Source organism: Leucoraja erinacea, unplaced genomic scaffold, assembly GCF_028641065.1.
Source record: "Leucoraja erinacea ecotype New England unplaced genomic scaffold, Leri_hhj_1 Leri_80S, whole genome shotgun sequence".
Classification (NCBI taxonomy): domain Eukaryota; kingdom Metazoa; phylum Chordata; class Chondrichthyes; order Rajiformes; family Rajidae; genus Leucoraja; species Leucoraja erinaceus.
The window spans coordinates 378,157-396,395 of record NW_026576740.1 but is presented as its reverse complement, the minus strand read 5'-3'; the positions used below and the strand labels follow the sequence as shown (position 1 = coordinate 396,395).

The 18,239-nt window shown below is 49.4% G+C and overlaps 1 protein-coding gene across 1 annotated transcript in view; it reads right to left on the bottom strand.

Annotated features, from left to right (window-relative positions):
- LOC129694823 (circularly permutated Ras protein 1-like) overlaps nt 1-15,412 on the bottom strand; it is a 72,074-nt gene extending 56,662 nt beyond the window's left edge. The window contains exon 1 of the mRNA XM_055631584.1: nt 15,302-15,412. The gene's annotated coding sequence lies outside the window, so the exon portion shown is untranslated. The remainder of the gene's footprint in view (nt 1-15,301) is intronic.
- Nucleotides 15,413-18,239: the final 2,827 nt, after the last annotated feature.

Genomic DNA, 18,239 nt, shown 5'->3' with positions numbered 1-18,239 from the left:
TGGGCCCCACTGAACCTCAGCCCCTCCCCACTGGCCCCCAGCCCCTCCCCACTGGGCCCCACTGAACCTCAGCCCCTCCCCACTGGACCCCAGCCCCTCCCCACTGGGACCCCCCTCCCCACTGGGCCCCACTGGCCCCCAGCCCCTCCCCACTGGGCCCCACTGGACCCCCACCCCTCCCCACTGGGCCCCACTGGCCCCCAGCCCCTCCCCACTGGCCCCCAGCCCCTCCCCACTGGGCCCCACTGGACCCCAGCCCCTCCCCACTGGCCCCCAGCCCCTCCCCACTGGGCCCCACTGGACCCCAGCCCCTCCCACTGGACCCCCAGCCCCTCCCCACTGGGCCCTCACCCTCCCCACTGGGCCCAGCCCCTCCCCACTGGGCCCAGCCCCTCCCCGACCAGCACTGTCCTGGGTCTTCACTGTGTAGTTACTCCTGAACAGCTGCTGCTGCTCTCGTGTGAAGCTGTGACGTGGCTACACATGTGCAATGAGGTAGGTTGGACAATCCCCCCCCCCCCCCCCCCCCCCCCCCCCTATTCACATTCAAGGGAATCAGCCAACTTCTTCAAGCCAGGATACAAAGCCAGTGAAGGATAATGAGAGTTGTGGATGTATCCTAGTCCACCACACAGGGCAGACTCTCCACCATTGACTCCATCTACACCTCATACTGCCGTGAAACCTGCCAACATTATCAAAGACTTGCCTCATTCTGCTCATTCCTCCTCTCCCTTTGCACAATTGTGGACGCAGCCCAGACCATCACACAAACCAACCTCCCTTCTATTGACTCTTAAACTTCCCGCTGCCTCGGAAAGGCCAGCAGCAGCAGCATAATCAAGGATCAGTCATACCCTGGCCACTCCTTCTTCTCCCCTCTCCCATCAGGCAAAACGTATAGAAGTGTGAAAACGCACACCTCCAGATTCAGGAAGTTTCTTCCCAGCTGTTATCAGGCATCTGAATCATCCCACCACAACCAGAGAGCAGTCCTGAACTACTATCTACCTCTTTAGTGGCCCTTGGACTATCTTGCTGGCTTTACTTTGCACTAAATGTTATTCCCTTATCCTGTAAATGGCTGGATTGTAATCATGTGTTGTCTTTCTTGCTGACTGGATTCACTGTACCTCGGTACACGTGACAATAAACTAAACTGAAAGCCAGACTGAGGAACAGATGCGTCCCCTCTATCAGGCTTCTGACGGTCCTTCCATAAGCTATGGTATCCAACCTACCTCATTGCACACATTTGTCACAAACACAAGACATCAACCTCTCCTTCAATGACAATAGGACAAAGGAACTAGTTATTGGCTCAGTCATACAGCACAGAAATAGGCCCTTCAGCACAACTTGTCCATGCTAACAAAGATGCCCCAGCTAAACTAGTCCCACTTTGGCCAATATACGTCTGAATCCTTCCTACCTATGTAATGTCCAAATGTTTTTTAAATGTAGTTATTGAACCTGCCACAACTACCTCCATTGGCATCTTGGCCCATACACCTAACAATGTTACAAAATTTTGAGATTTTAAAAATAAAGTCTGCAATTTATCCCATCAGATAAAGCATAACAATAAGTTCAATTTGACACCAAATTCACTTTCATATCTCAAGTATTAAAAAAGTTATGGCCATTTTCATACTCGGAAATTAGCATCTTGTTCCCTATTGATTTTCAATGGACATTACAAAAAAGCTGTGATCTTGGATAATCAAAGGCCCATTTCTTAAGGAAAGATTAACATTTTTAAATAGCCTAAGTGTCCAAAGATTATTTACAAATAATTCACAATATAACATGATTTTTATATCTAATTTACATTAATTTATAGGCCAAATGGAAGGAATTTAGTGTTCAATTGCTGTAAATAAATGCCCATTTAAATCGGCTTTCTATGGGTTCATGTGAACGCGCTGGCTTAGAACGTTGACAGCGCGCTGGATTAGTGCCCTCAAATGCCGAGAAAAATACTGCGGGATATAAAAAGCCCAAAATGAACTACTCGCTATAGATAACTTGATATATAGGGTTATATATATGCCCCATTTAATGTAAAAATAAGGTACATACCTTTAATTGTTTGCTTTATAAAACCCTGGGGCTGCGAGATGTTGCGGAATCAGAGAGTAATTTTAAACTATTATAACTATATTATCGAGGCCTATAAAACTAATAATACCTTTTGCGACCGGGTCTTGCAGCGATTTTTCGTTAATGATTTACTAGGCTGAACATCTGCGATTAGTACAGCCTAGTAAAAATCGCGTTTTAAACCCGCCCCCTCCAAACAGCGCCAAAATCGCAGACCTGGCTGTGGGCAGATTCCCAATGACGATTCAGGTAGGTTTTGTAACATACCTAATACACCCACCACCCTTTGTGTAAAAGCTATGCCCCTCAGATTCCTATTGAAACTTGTCCCTTTTCACCCTAAACCCATGCCCTCTGGTACTCGATTCCCCAACCCTAGGTATTGACCCTATCTATTCCCCTCACTATTTTACACACCCATATAAGATCACCCCTTATCCTTCTATGCTCCAATGAATACAGTCCTCATCTGCCCAATATCTCCCTATAGCTCAGATCCTCAAGCCTAGACAACATCTCTTTGCACTATTTCCAGCTTATTAACCAGGAAGTCAGGCAATACATGAAATTCGCTTCTACCTCATATTTCACAGGTCGCTTACAACACAGTAGTATTAATATTGATTTCTCCAAGTTCGAGTAGCCCCAGCAACCCTCCGTCTCCGTCCCTCCCCCACCTAAGTTGTTGTACCAGGTTCAAAGTGGTCTTGTTGAGTCTCATAGTCAGTAACTTGTTTTCCACCTAGCCCACAGCTTTATCATCGATACTTTTTTGCATATCTTCCATTTTGCATATCATTGTTCTATCTCTCCCTCTCTCTCTCTCTCTCTCTCTCTCTATGTCTCTCGTTTCCCTTTCCCTGATGCTCAGTCTCAACCTGAAACATCACCCATTCCTTCTGTCCAGAGATGCTGCCTGTCCCGCTGAGTTACTCCAGCATTTTGTGTCTATCTTTGGTTTAAGCCAGCATCTGCAGTTCCTTCCTACACAGCTTCTTCCCCTTGTTATCATAGGTCCTCCCACAAGCCAGAGTGTGTCCCAATCTTCCAACCCACTTCATTGCAGACCTTGCACTTGTTTTAAAACCTGCTTTTTCTATGTGCCACTATATTGTGGACTCTGGTATATTCCTCGTTCTACTTCCTTTGTACTTGTGTGTGGCGTGATTGTACTATCTGACAGCAGGATAGCACGCAAACAAAGCTTACTCCACCCTGCTACAATAATACAATAAACTCATATGTGGTTAATTACAAACATCAAAGTGCAGCACACGCACACGCTCAAATCCCATGATTAATGTGGCTTTGAAACCTTGTTGAATTTTAAGCAGAGTCACAGATCCACAGGCACTATACGGTATATAACTGCCCTGTCCCTCTCCACTTGCTTGCATCCTTCCCACTGTACCTGTTTAGTTTAGAGATACAGCGCGGAAACAGGCCCTTCGGCCCACCAAGTTGTGCTGACCAGCGATCCCCGCACACTGACACTATTCTACACACACTAGGGACAATTTACAATGATGCCAAAGCAATTAACCTACAAACCTGTACGTCTTTGGAGTGTGGGAGCAAACAGAGAAAACCCACGCAGGTCACGGGGAGAACGTACAAACTACGTACAGACAGCACCCGTGGTCAGGATCGAACCCGGGTCTCTGGCACTGTAAGGCAGCAACTCTACCGCTGAGCCACCGTGCTGCCCCTTAATGTAGGACCATGGCTGGTCTTTATTCTAATATCTCTATTTCCCTTAATATGCAAAAGGCTATAGATCTCTCATCTAGAATAGATTCTGATTCCAAGGCACAGGACCCACCAGCATTTGGAAGGGAAGTTAACATCAGGGGTAGTTATTAACATGGCTTTGTGCTACACAGTATTGAGTATAGAAGTTGGGACGAAACATTACAATTGTACAAGATGTTAGTTAGTGAGGCCAAGTTTGGAGTCGTGTGTTCAGTTTGGCCATCCTGTTATGGGATGGATGGCATTAAGCTGGAAAGAGTGCAGAGAAGATTTACGAGGATGCTGCCAGGTCTGGAGGGTGTGAGCTATAGGGAGAGGTTGAGCAGGCTAGGACTTTACTTCATGGAGTGCAGGAGGTTGAGAGGTGATTTTATAGAGTAGGGAAGATTCAAACAAAAGGACACAACTTGAGAATTAAGGGACAGAAGTTTAGGGGTAACATGAGGGGGAACTTCTTTACTCAGAGGGTGGTAGCTGTGTGGAATGAGCTTCCAGTGGAAGTGGTGGAGGCAGGTTTGTTTTTATCATTTAAAAATAAATTGGATAGGTATATGGATGGGAAAGGAATGGAGGGTTATGGTCTGAGTGCAGGTAGATGGGACTAGGTGAGTGTAACTGTTCGGCACGGACTAGAAGGGCCGAGATGGCCTGTTTCCGTGCTGTAATTGTTATATTGTTATATGAATCGTGCTACATCTTTTTCGTCGAGTGCACTATGTTGTTTGCTAAAGGATCTTTGCTGTGTACAGTTGTGGTTGCTCTGCCACAGGAAGAATGTCACTAAACTGGAAAGGCCACAAAAAGGGATTGATGAGGATGTGGTTGAGAAGCTGGATTGGCTGGGTGCAGGGCTGAATCAAGCATTGAGGTTTATAAAATCTTGTAGGCCAGTGATCAGGTGGACAGTCACACACTACACCCCCAGGGTACTAGTCTTTAAAACTAGAGGCACGCTTAAATTGGGATGGGAAGATTTCAAGGGGACCAGGGGTAACTTTTCACATAGAAGGTGGCGAGCACTGTTCAGCCGAGAACGAGGGGGGGGGGGGGGGGGGGGGGGGGGGGCGTTGGAGAGAGGAGGGGGCAATAGACAATAGACAATACGTGCAGGACTAGGCCATTCAGCCCTATGAGCCAGCACCGCCATTCAATGTGATCAAGGCTGATCATCCACAATCAGTACCCTGTTCCTGCCTTCTCCCCATATCCCCTGACTCAGCATCTTGTGCCTATCTTTATAGTGATACAGGGCGGAAAGAGGCCCTTAGGTCACCAAGTCGGCACTGACCAGGCTCAGTGAGCCGGGGGGCCTGTTTTCACGCTCTCTGAACTAAACTAAAGGGTCCTGACCCGAAACATTGTCTGTCCACTCCCACCGCAGATGCTGCCTGACCCACTGAATTCTTCCAGCACTTTGTGTTTTGCTCAAATTCCAGCCATCTCCTGTGTCTCTCCACTAATGAACCTGTATGCAATGAGCAAACTCCACAGAAGCCAGTTTGCCTGGTGTTTGGCCTCATCCCTTCTGTCCACGCTGCCTGCCCTGGATATGTCTTCCTTCACCCACTGATCCCATCTCAAACTACCCTTCATCACAAACAAGTCCAGACATTCCTATAAACATTCTGCCTGTGGCAAGGGAAGGAGGTGAATAAATGTGGAGGCCCAGCCAACAACCTGAACATCAAACTACAAGAGGGGTGGCAATAGAGTTGCTGCCTCACAGCGCCAGGGACCCAGGTTCAATCCTGACTACGGGTGCTGTCTGTACGGAGTTTGCACGTTCTCCCTGTGACCTGCGTGGGATTTCCCCAGGAGTTTTGGTTTTCTCCCACACTCCAAAGATGTACAGGTTTGTAGGCTAATTGGCTTGGTGTGAATGTAAATTGTCCCTAGTGGCGTTGGGTAGTGTTAATGTGCGGGGATCGTTGGTCGGCGCAGACTGGATGGGCTGAAGGGCCTGTTTCCGCGCTGTATCTCGAAACTAAACAGATGGGGATTTGCAACAATGGTGCCTTCCATAATCAGCACACTATACAAAATGGCGGCAGCGGCAGATTCAAATTGACAACGGTCCTCACAGCGAGTCGGCTTCAATTGCTTCAATCACCGACTGCGGTAAACTTCCATCCCGGACGAGGCCTGGACCTACCACCTGACGAGGGACCACTGGAGGGTCGCTCCGGTTGCGGTGGTCTGTGGCGTTTTTCGGCCTTTTTCGGCCGTGGAACGATTGCACCTGCGGCCTATATTGCTAGCCGCCAGAACCGCTAGAACACAGCGCGCTGCCCGGAGAGGACGCTGGCGTTGATTATTCGCCGCTTCTCCGCCCGCCATTTCCCCCCCCCCCCCTTTTGTTACCTGTCTGTTACCTGCCTGTGCCTGTGCACCATCGACGCTGGACACCTCTCTGCACCTGCACTGCTGGATACTCTCTGCACCCTCATTTCTGGACTACCTCTACACCTGCTCTGCTGGACAACCTCTCTGCTCCCTCAATGCTGGACACCTCGCTGCACCCGCTCTGCTGGACAACCTCTCTGCTCCCTCACCGCTGGATACTCTCTCCACCTGCACCGCTGGACACCTCTCTGCACCCTCACTGCTGGACACCCCTCTTCACCTTCTCTGCTGGACACCTCTCTGCACCCTCACCCTCAGAGACAACCTCTCTGCTGCTTCCTGCAGCTGCTCGGGCTCCTCATCATGCTCAAATACTCAACTCTGCAACTGATTGGTCTCTTCAACAACTACATCCCATCCTGCATCCAAGTCATTAAACAGCTTAGACTTCTACATCGACCCCGTTTCATCCACAGAGGCTCTCGACGCAAGCTTGTTTACTTCAACCCCGGACATTCCATTCCATCCATCTGCTCACTACCACGCTCTGCCCCCCCTCAACCGCGTCACCCCCCATCCCAGCTGACCGCACGCACTGTCACCTGGGACAACTTCAGATCTCTCCAGCCTGCCCCCATCCCTCCACCCTCTCACAATGCCAACTTTGCCCTCCTCAACACCAGGTCGCTCAACAATAAAGCCCCTGCCCTCCATGAACTAATCCTTGACAACACTCTGGACTTCCTTCTGCTCACTGAAACCTGGCAACAACCCAATGACTTCTTCTCCCTCAACCAAGCATCCCCCCTGGTTTTAACTACATCTCCAAACCCCGCCCCTCCCGCCGTGGAGGTGGCCTCGCTGTTATTTTCAATCAGAACTTCTGGATCACAGAACTCACCCTCCCCCCAGTATCATCATTTGAATTCCTCGCTTTCAAAGCTCTTTTCTCCATGACAGTCATCCTTATTTACCGGCCACCTAAACCAAACCCCTCCTTCCTATCTGACTTCACTGAACTCCTCACACTTGCCTCATCCCTCTCCCCATGTCTGCTGCTACTTGGTGACTTAAATATTCATATGGATTCCCCCACCTGCAAGCTCGCATCTGAATTCGCCTTTTTACTTGACAACTTCTCTCTCACTCAGCACGTCACCTTTCCCACCCATGACAAAGGTCACATCCTTGACCTGGTCTCCTCCACAAATCAACCGGTACTCGACCTCCATCCATGCCTCTTCCCCCTCTCTGATCATAATCTTATACGGTTCACCATCCCTTCTCCGACACCTCGCCCCCGCTTGCTCCGAGAAATCACCTTCCATAATCTAAAATCCATCGATCCCCACCATCTCTCTGACCTGCTCTCCACCACTCTCCCCCTGGACTCAACCCATATCTCACCTGATGATCTCACAAACCATCTCAACACCTTGTCTACCTCCCTTAACATTCTGGCCCCCCCTGAAAACAAGAACCGTAAATTTTAACACATCTTCACCCTGGTACACACCTGCACTTCGTAAGCTGAAACAGACTGGTCGCCGACTTGAACGACTCACAAAGAAATCATCTCTCACAGTCCACCATGAAGCTTACAAACTTCACCTCATTGCCTACAAAGATGCCCTCATTGCTACAAAATCTGCCTACCTCTCCTCCATATTCACCGACCCCTGCCTAAACCACAGAACCCTCTTCTCCACAGTGGGCAACCTCCTCAAGCCTCGAGCCAACACTCTCCCTACCTCTACTCCGGATCTCTGCAACTCATTCCTCCACTTTTTCGCTGATAAAATCAGCACCATCTATCAATCTTTATCCCCTGTACCCGACTCCCCAGCATCTACTCCACCACCTACCAAGGCCCCTCCTTTCAACATCTCCACTGACCTCCTTACCCCTCCTCCACACTGCTTCCTCTCCCAGTTTGACCTGGTCACCCCTACTGAAATCTCCTAACTCATCAGCTCTTCCAAACCCACTACCTGCTCCCTCGACCCTCTCCCCACTCCCCTGCTGAAGTCCTGCCTCCCCGTTCTCTGCCCCTACCTCACTAATCTCTTCAACTCCTCATTGTCCCAAGGAATTGTCCCCTCCGCTTTCAAAACTGCTGCTGTCACACCAATCTTAAAGAAACCTGGTCTTGATCCCTCCTCTCTCATTAACTACCGCCCAATCTCAAACCTCCCCTTTCTTTCAAAAACCCTGGAGCGTATCGTTGTGGCACAACTTCATTCCCACCTCCTTGCGTATAACCTATTCGAACCCCTCCAATCTGGCTTTCGCCCCCTCCATAGCACAGAAACTGCTCTCCTCAAAGTCCTCAACGACCTCCTCACCTCTGCTGACACTGGTTCCCTCAACATCCTCATCCTCCTCGACCTGAGTGCAGCCTTCGGTACAGTGAACCATAACATCCTGCTTACCAGACTTGGGGACCTTGGCATTGAAGGTTCTGCACTCAGCTGGCTCTGTTCCTACCTTTCCAACAGATCCCACTTCATCTCTCTCCATAACCGCACCTCTGCTACAGCCACAGTCACTCAAGGCGTTCCCCAAGGCTCCGTACTCGGCCCCCTCCTCTTCATCATCTACATCCTCCCCCTTGGTCAGATACTCCGCCACTGCAACCTGGACTTCCACTGTTACGCTGATGACACCCAGATCTCCCTCAGCACCAAATCCCCCCCTCTCCCATATCAACTCCTGTTTGTCAGTTATAAAAACCTGGATGCAACATAACTTCCTCAAACTCAACAGCGATAAAACAGAATTCCTCCTCATAGGCTCCAAATCCACACTCAGCAAAATCAATAACCCCACTCTCACCATCGACGGCACCACTGTCTCCCCATCTCCCCAGGCCCGCAACCTTGGCGTGATCTTTGATTCCACCCTCTCCCTTGAGCCTCATATCCGCCATGTCATTAAAACCACCTTCTTTCACCTCCGCAACATCGCCAAAATCAGACCCTCTCTCACACCTCCCGCTGCTGAAAGACTCATCCATGCCTTCATCTCCTCCCGACTGGACTACTGCAACTCACTCCTCCTTGGCATCAGCTCCACCTACATCAACCGACTCCAACTGGTCCAGAACGCAGCCGCCTGACTCATCACCCACACCAAATCCTGGCATCACATCACTCCAGTCCTCAAACAACTTCACTGGCTTCCCACCTCCCACCGGATCACCTACAAAATCCTGGTCCTCACCTATAAAGCCCTCCACCATCTGGCCCTCCCATATCTCACTGACCTCCTCTCCCCCTACCAACCCTCACGGTCCCTCAGATCCACATCAGCCGGTCTCCTCTCCATCCACAAATCCAACCTCCGCAGTTTTGGGGACAGAGCCTTCTCCAGGGCAGCTCCCAGGCTCTGGAACTCCCTCCCCCAACTGATCCGCAATTCCGTGTCCCTCACCATCTTCCAGTCCCGCCTCTAGACCCATCTCTTCACCTCTGCCTATCCTTAGCCCCACGTCCCCACCCCTTTTCATCTGTGCTTGAATTGCCTCATATTGTGTTTTGAATTGAATTCGGTCTTTAATTTGTGTACTAGTCATGTCTCTACTATTTATTTCATTCCGCATACATGTTTTTCCTCTACTTGCTAAATTTTTGTAAGGTGTCCTTGAGACTCTTGAAAGGCCCCCATAAATAAAATGTATTATTATTATTAATTGTGACCAGTGCCAACTTTTATGACAAACCAAATCCTTTCCAAATCTAAGAATTTAATCGTTCTATCTGGGTCATATGACAATAAAACACTCGTATATAATATAACCATATAACAATTACGGCACGGAAACGGGCCATCTCGACCCTTCTAGTCTGTGCAGAACACGTATTCTCCCCTAGTCCCATACACCTGCACTCAGACCATAACCCTCCATTCCTTTCCCGTCCATATAACTATCCAATTTATTTTTAAATGATAAAATCGAACCTGCCTCCACCACCTTCACTGGAAGCTCATTCCACACAGTCACCACTCTCTGAGTAAAGAAGTTCCCCCTCATATTACCCCTAAACTTCTGTCCATTAATTCTCAAGTCATGTCCCCTTGTTTGAATCTTCCCTACTCTCAGTGGGAAAAGCTTGTCCACGTCAACTCTGTCTATTCCTCTCATCAATGTAAAGACCTCTGTCAAGTCCCCCCTTAACCTTCTGCGCTCCAGAGAATAAAGACCTAACTTATTCAACCTTTCTTTGTAACTTAGTTGCTGAAACCCAGGCAACATTCTAGTAAATCTCCTCTGTACTCTCTCTATTTTGTTGACTCTTGATTTTAACTTTGATAGTAATTGGCTACAGAAAAAGGAAAAACCAGACTGTTGGAGGAACTCAGTAGAACTCGAAGATTAAAGACAGGGTAGGACAGGCAACATTAGTGTTAAACATTGAGCAAAACAAACTGCTGAAGATCTGGTGCTGCCGCCCTGCTGGCTCTCCCCAGCCACTGCAGACTCCTGGTCTCCATTTTACTCCACAGCCCACGACATGTTGTGATTATCTCAAAGCTGCAATAGTCGAGTGCTAGAGCGGGAAATGAACCTGTAAATCCCACCAGGGGCTGTGTCATAGAGGCACAGAGACAGAGTGTGGAAACAGGCCCTTCAGCCCGTTTTGCCCACACCGGCTAACATGCCCCATCTACACGCATCCCACCTGCTCACGTTTGGCCCATATTTCTCCAAACCTGCTCTATCCATGTACCCGTCTAACTGTTTTTTAAACATGATAGTCCCCGTCTCAACTACCCTCTGTGGCAGCTCGTTCCATACACCCACCACCCTTTGTGTGAATACATCACCCCTCAGATACCTATTTAATCTTTTCCCCTTCACCTTAAACCTAGGTCCTCTGGTTCTCGATTCACCTACTCTGGGCAAGAGACTCTGTGCATTTACCGGATCTGTTCCTCTCATGAATTTATACACCTCTATAAGATCACGCCTCACCCTCCTGCGCTCAAAGGAATAGGGTCCCAGCCTGCTCAACATCTCCCGATCAAAGATCTTATAGCAGAGCAAGATGGGTTACTCTCACGCAAACGTGTAGTACGCTCATGGGCGGATTCATGGGTGATTATAGGACCCATTTTAGCGACCAGTCCCCGCCATCTTGTTCCGCCATCTTGCTTCCGGCCAAAGATCGGATCTTTGTTTCCGCAGCAGAAGAGGGAGTGTGGGACCCGGGGGAGGGAGTGCGCAGCCTGGGGCAGCGTGGAGAGGGGCATAGGATGGGGAGACATTGTAGTGCGGGGGCAGGCGAGGGAGTGCCGGGGTGGGGGGTGTTGGGGGGGGGGGGGGGGGGGGGGGGGGGGGGGGGGGGCGGGGGGGAGGGGAGGGATAAGGCCTAGTGTGTGTGAAGTTGCGGAGAGGTTTACAATGTTTCTTATTTAATGTCCCTTGTCTAGTCTGAAATAAAGTTCATCATTGGATCAGAAGAAATATAATTGTGTGTGTTATATGATTATATACATTTATATCACATTCATGTATGTGTGTTTATAAACATTTTATTATTTAACAAGAATGAACAGAATTATGAATCTAACCCTATATCACACACAAAAACTTCCCCCGCAATGTCAATCACCCTGCGAGTCGGGTCGGGTCCGGTTACTACAAAATCAACTCAAACACTGCTTGTGAGCCATTTAAAAAGAAATGATTTAAAAAACATTAAAAAAGACAATTACCAGAGTCAAATTTTATTCTTGACAAGAAGTATGAACTGACAGAACGATGAATCTAACCCTATATCACACACACAAACTGTTGCCCCGCAACATTGATTACACTGCGAGTCGGGTCTGGTCAGGTAGGCTCTGGTTACTAAAATGGGTGGGGAAAAATGCCCAGGATCCCCTCCGTAGCGTACTACACGTCAGCCCATTGTATTTCGCAGGAGTAGCCCATCTTGCTCTGCTCTAAGATCTTTGCCCAGACCCTCTAATCCTGGCAACATCCTTGTAATTCTCTGTACCCTTTACAGCTGGGGGTAAGCACATTCTTAAAAAACCTCACCAGATTTTTGTGCTGCTGTTCTTGTAGAACCAGTTCCACGCATCAGAAAGCACCGTGGCAACAATTCACCCAAACAACATGAACCAGGCAAAGGAAGGAAGGAATCACACGTCACCAGCAGCTGCAGGAAATTCAAGGTGAAGGGGAAAATAAGAATCTGAGGGCTAACTTTTTCACACAAAGGGTGGTGGTGGGCGAATGGAACAAGCTGCCAGAAGTGGTAGTTGAGGCTGGGACTATCCCAACGTTTAAGAAACAGTTAGACAACTACATGGATAGGACAAGTTTGGAGGGATATGGACCAAGTGCAGGCATGTGGGACTAGTGTAGCTGGGACATGTTGGCCAGTGTGGGGAAGTTTTGCCAAAGGGCCTGTTTCCACACTGTATCACTCTATGACTATAACTGCAGGAAATGTGTTGTTGGCTGTTTTAGAGGGTCGGCTCCGTCATTATTTCAGGATACAATTCCCGTTTACTTAAATAAGGAAAAGTCGCAACTGCTCAATAGGCCAGGCAGCCTCTGTGGAGGGAGAATGACAAGCATTTCCTGTATGTGTAGATCATGAAACAGTACAGGAGACACAATGAACTGCAGATGCTAGAATCCTGCATAGAACACAAAGTGCTGGAGTAACTCAGTTGGACTGTCCGAAGGGTTTTGGCCTAAAATCGTGCCTATTCCCTACAACACCATTAAACCATCACCAAACTCGCAGGACTTGGGGTCAGCACTCATCTCTGCAACCTCAACCTCCTGAACAATAGATTCAGATTCAGATTCAACTTTAATTGTCATTGTCAGTGTACAGTACAGAGACAACAAAATGCAGTTAGCATCTCCCTGGAAGAGCGACATAGGATATGAGCAGCAGGGGTGAGAGCAGATCCCATTCAGTGAGGATAGGGGACAAATCATCCTCAACACTGGTGCTCAACAAGGATGTGTTCTCATCGGTACACATGACAATAAACTAAACTAAACCCTGGTCACCGTCTGCCCAGACATCCACAAGTAGTTGGTTACAAACTGCGTACAGATAGCACCTGTAGTCAGGATCGAACCTGGGTCTCTGGCGCTGTGAGGCAGCAACTCTACCACTGCACCATTGTGTCGCTGCTAGTATACAGAGTATATGTCTGGAGGAGAGAATAGATCATAAGATCAGAAGTGATTTTTATCAGGATGTACCACAGCTTGGTTTGGAAACAGCTCCATCCAAGACCTCAAGAAATTTGCAGTGAATTGTGGACACAGCCCAGACCATCACACAAACCAACCTCCCTTCCATTGACTCCATCTACACCTCACGCTGCCTCGACAAGGCCAGCAGCATCATCAAAGACAAGTCGAACCCTGGCCATTCCCTCCTCCTCTCTCCCATCAGGCAAAGGTATAGAAGTGTGAAAACGCACACCTCCAGATCCAGGGACAGTTTCCTCCCAGCTGTTATCAGGCAACTGTATTATCCTTCCACAACTAGAGAGCAATGCGGAACTACTATCTATCTCATTGGTGACTCTCGGACTATCTTTGGTTGGACTATCTTTACTGGCTTCACCTTGCACTAAACATTATTCCCTTATCATGTGCATCTAGACACTGTAAATGGCTCAATTGTAAACATGTATTGTCTTTCCGCTGACTAGTTAGCATGCAACTAAAGCTTTTCACTGTACCTCAGTACACGTGACAATAAACTGAACTATTCATGTCCTCCAGAAATGCTGATCGGCCGCAGAGTTGCTTTGTATTTGGTCTCCAAATCTGAGGAAGGACATTATTGCCATAGAGGGAGTGCAGAGACAGTTCACCAGACTGATTCCTGGGATGTCAGGACTGTCTTATGAAGAAAGACTGGATAGACTTGGTTTATACTCTCTAGAATTTAGGAGATTGAGAGGGGATCTTATAGAAACTTACAAAATTCTTAAAGGGTTGGACAGGCTAGATGCAGGAAGATTGTTCCCGATGTTAGGGAAGTCCAGGACAAGGGGTCACAGCTTAAGGATAAGGGGGAAATCCTTTAAAACCTAGATGAGAAGAACTTTTTTCACACAGAGAGTGGTGAATCTCTGGAACTCTCTGCCACAGAAGGTAGTTGAGGCCAGTTCATTGGCTATATTCAAGAGGGAGTTAGATGTGGCCCTTGTGGCTAAAGGTATCAGGGGGTATGGAGAGAAGGCAGGTACAGGATACCGAGTTGGATGATCAGCCATGATCGTATTGAATGGCGGTGCAGGCTCGAAGGGTCGAATGGCCTACTGCTGCACCTAATTTCTATGTTTCTATGTATTCTTGGGAAGAGTACCGTGTAACAACAGGTGACGGGGAGAACAAACAAACTCTGTACAGACAGGATCGAACCCAGGTCTCTGGCGCGGAGGCACCAACTCTCTGCCCCCGTGCAACACTGAGTGGTCTTTACAAAAGCGAGGTACACAAAAATGTTGGAGAAATTCTGCGGGTGCCGCAGCATCTATGGAGCGAAGGAAATAGGCAACGTTTCGGGCCGAAACCCTTCTCTTCCCTCATTGTACCTCATTAAGGACCTTGCACTTTTAACAATCTGCTCTTTCCCTGTATCTGTAACACAATAACACTGTTATTCTGCACTCTGGTAGTGATCACTTTGCATCAAAGATCTTGCTTTGCATAACCTATTATTAGGCGCGATTGTACTCGTGTGGCGTGTTGATTTGCCGGGATACCATGCAAACAACGCCTTGCATCAAGCTCAGCAGGCGTGACCGACAATAAACCACACGGTACACGGAGGAAGCACAATACTGCCCGCTGCACAGTGGAGACACAGTGGTGGCTGGGAGAGATGGGGGGGGGAGGGGGGGGGGGGGGGGATGGGGGGAGAGGGGGGGGGGGGAGTGGGATGGAAAAAAACCGGAGCACCCAGAACTTGTGAATGCGTGGAGCCCCCTGCCCAGTTAGGTGGGGGGTGGGGGGTGGGGGGTGAGGGGTGAGAGGGGTGGGGGGTGAGGGGTGAGAGGGGTGGGGGCAGGAGGGGGATTACCACAGCGCCGGCCCCGCTCATGTACTCACCGCCCCGGGAGCGCTGTCCGAAAGCGGAGCCGCAGCCGCTCAGTTTCGTTTCTCCACGAAAGCGAGAGAACAGGTGAAACGCACCTGACGCCCGGCCCCGCCCCCAACCTCACCTGTCCCGCCCCCAACCTCACCTGCCCCGCCCCCAACCTCACCTGCCCCGCCCCCAACCTCACCTGTCCCGCCCCCAACCTCACCTGCCCCGCCCCCAACCTCACCTGCCCCGCCCCCAACCTCACCAACCTCACCCCCGCCCCCAACCTCACCTGCCCCGCCCCCAACCTCACCTGCCCCGCCCCCCAACCTCACCTGCCCCCCCCAACCCCCTGCCTCGCCCCACCTCACCTGTCCCGCCCCCCAACCTCACCTGCCCACCCCCACAACCTCACCTGCCCCACCCCCAACCTCACCTGCCCCGCCCCCAACCTCCCGCCCCCAACCTCACCTGCCCCGCCCCCACCTCACCTGCCCCACCCCCCAACCTCACCTGTCTCGCCCCCAACCTCACCTGCCCTTCTCTCTCTCCCTGGGCCCTGACTCTCTCTCCCCATCCCACCGCTCTCCCCCCTCCCCCTGGACCCCCAGCAAGGCAGTTCTCTGCTCCGACCAGTTTACACGGCAGAATAACGCCATGGGATGGAACAGCACAGGAACAGGCCCTTCGGCCCACAGAGTCTTTACTGACTGTGGACAACTGTCAGCTGATCCCTGCACAATACTGCAACCACACTGGTCTGGCGATTGATCGATTCTTGATAGTGTCTAGGGTTATGGGGAGAAGATAAGAGAATGGGGTTGAGAGGGAATGGTGGAGTAGATTCGATGGGCCGAATGGCCAAATGAAATGGCTCATTGAATGCTCCATGTCCTAATGAACTTATGATCAGCGGCTTACACTGGTCAAGTCAAGTCAAGTTTATTTGTCACATACACATACGAGATGTGCAGTGAAATGAAAGTGGCAATGCTCGCGGATTTTTGTGCAAAAAGACAAACAAACTATAAACACAATCATAACACACATATACCTTTACATAATAAATAATGGAGGAAAAACGTTCAGTACAGTTAGTCCCTGGTGAGATAGGCATTTACAGTCCGAATGGCCTCTTTGAAGAAACTCCTTCTCAACCTCTCCGTTCTCACCGCATGGCAACGGAGGCGTTTGCCTGACCGTAGCAGCTGGAACAGTCCGTTGCAGGGGTGGAAGGGGTCTCTCATGATATTGTTGGCTCTGGAGTTGCACCTCCTGTTGTATAGTTCCTGCAGGGGGGTGAGTGAAGTTCCCATTGTGCGTTCGGCCGAACACACTACTCTCTGCAGAGCCTTCTTGTCCTTGGCAGAGCAATTCCCAAACCAGATGGTAATGTTCCCGGACAAGATGCTTTCCACCGCCGCTGCGTAGAAGCACTGGAGGATCCTCGAAGACACTCTGAATTTCCTCAATTGCCTGAGGTGGTAAAGGCGCTGCCTTGCCTTACTCACGAGTGCTGAGGCGTGTGATGCCCATGTCATATCCTCGGAGATGTGGACTCCCAGATATTTAAAACAGTTCACCCTATCCACAGTATCCCCATTTATCCTCAATGGAGTGTACGTCCTCGGATGATTTGCCCTCCTAAAGTCCACGATCAGCTCCTTCGTTTTTTTGATGTTCAAGAGGAGGCTGTTATCCTGGCACCAGAGTGCTAGATCAGCCACCTCCTCCCGGTAGGCCTTCTCGTCGTTGTCTGAGATCAGGCCCAAGTGGTTATCCCACTTTCCTGTATATTCCCTACACTCTAGGGCCAATTTATAACGGACAATTAAACTGCACATCTTTGGGATGTGGGAGGAAACTGGAGCACCCGGAGAAAATCCTTGCGGTCACAGAGAGAGTGTGTAAACTCCACACAGACAGTACCTGAGGCCATGATTGAACTGGGGTCACTGGGGCATCAGCTGTACCAACTGCGTAACTGTGCACGGGTTGAAAGGGCTTAGAGGGATAATGGGCTAAGGCGGGGGGGGGGGGGGGGGTTGTCCGCAAGACCAGTTGCACTGAACGACTGGAGAGCAGATTCAACATCCCCTGTGTGTGTGCGTTCCTATCCTGGCTTCCTCACTGACCGGGAATATCTCAGCCTTGAATATTCACTGGGACTGACGCAAGCAATTCCACCAGTTCACAACATCATTGACGAGATTGTTCCTCAGCTCATTTGTGGAGGCCCCTGGTTCCAGGAACGTCCCACCTGGGCTAACTCCCCTCTCAGTACTTATCCTGTCGACACCCCCACCCTCCCTCACAGGTCTTGCTGCTAAAGTGGGTGGTATTGTAGATAGTGAAGATGGCTATCAAAAATCACAGCAGGATCTTAATCAACTGGGCAGAGGAATGGCAAATGGAATTTAATGCAAGTATATTTTTGAATTTAATGGAAATATAGAAGTTGGGATGTAATGTTAAAATTGTACAAGGCATTGGTGAGGCCAATTCTGGAGTATGGAGTACATATGGTCGCCAAATTATAGGAAAAATGTCAACAAAATGGAGAGAGTACAGAGGAGATTTACTAGAATGTTGCCTTGGTTTCAGTAACTAAGTTACAGAGAAAAGTTGAACAAGTTAGGTCCTTATTCTTTGGAGCGCAGAAGGTTAAGGGGGGACTTGATAGAGGTCTTTAAAATGATGAGGGATGGACAGAGTTGACGTGGATAAGCTTTTCCATTGAGAGTAGGGAAGAGTCAAACAAGAGGACATGATTTGAGAATTAAGGGACAGAAGTTTAGGGGCAACATGAGGGGGATCTTCTTTACTCAGAGAGTGGTAGCTGTGTGGAATGAACTTCCAGTGGAAGTGGTGGAGGCAGGTTCGATTTTATCATTTAAATATAAATTGGATAGGTGTATGGACGGGAAAGGAATGGAGGATTATGGTCTGAGTGCAGGTAGTTGG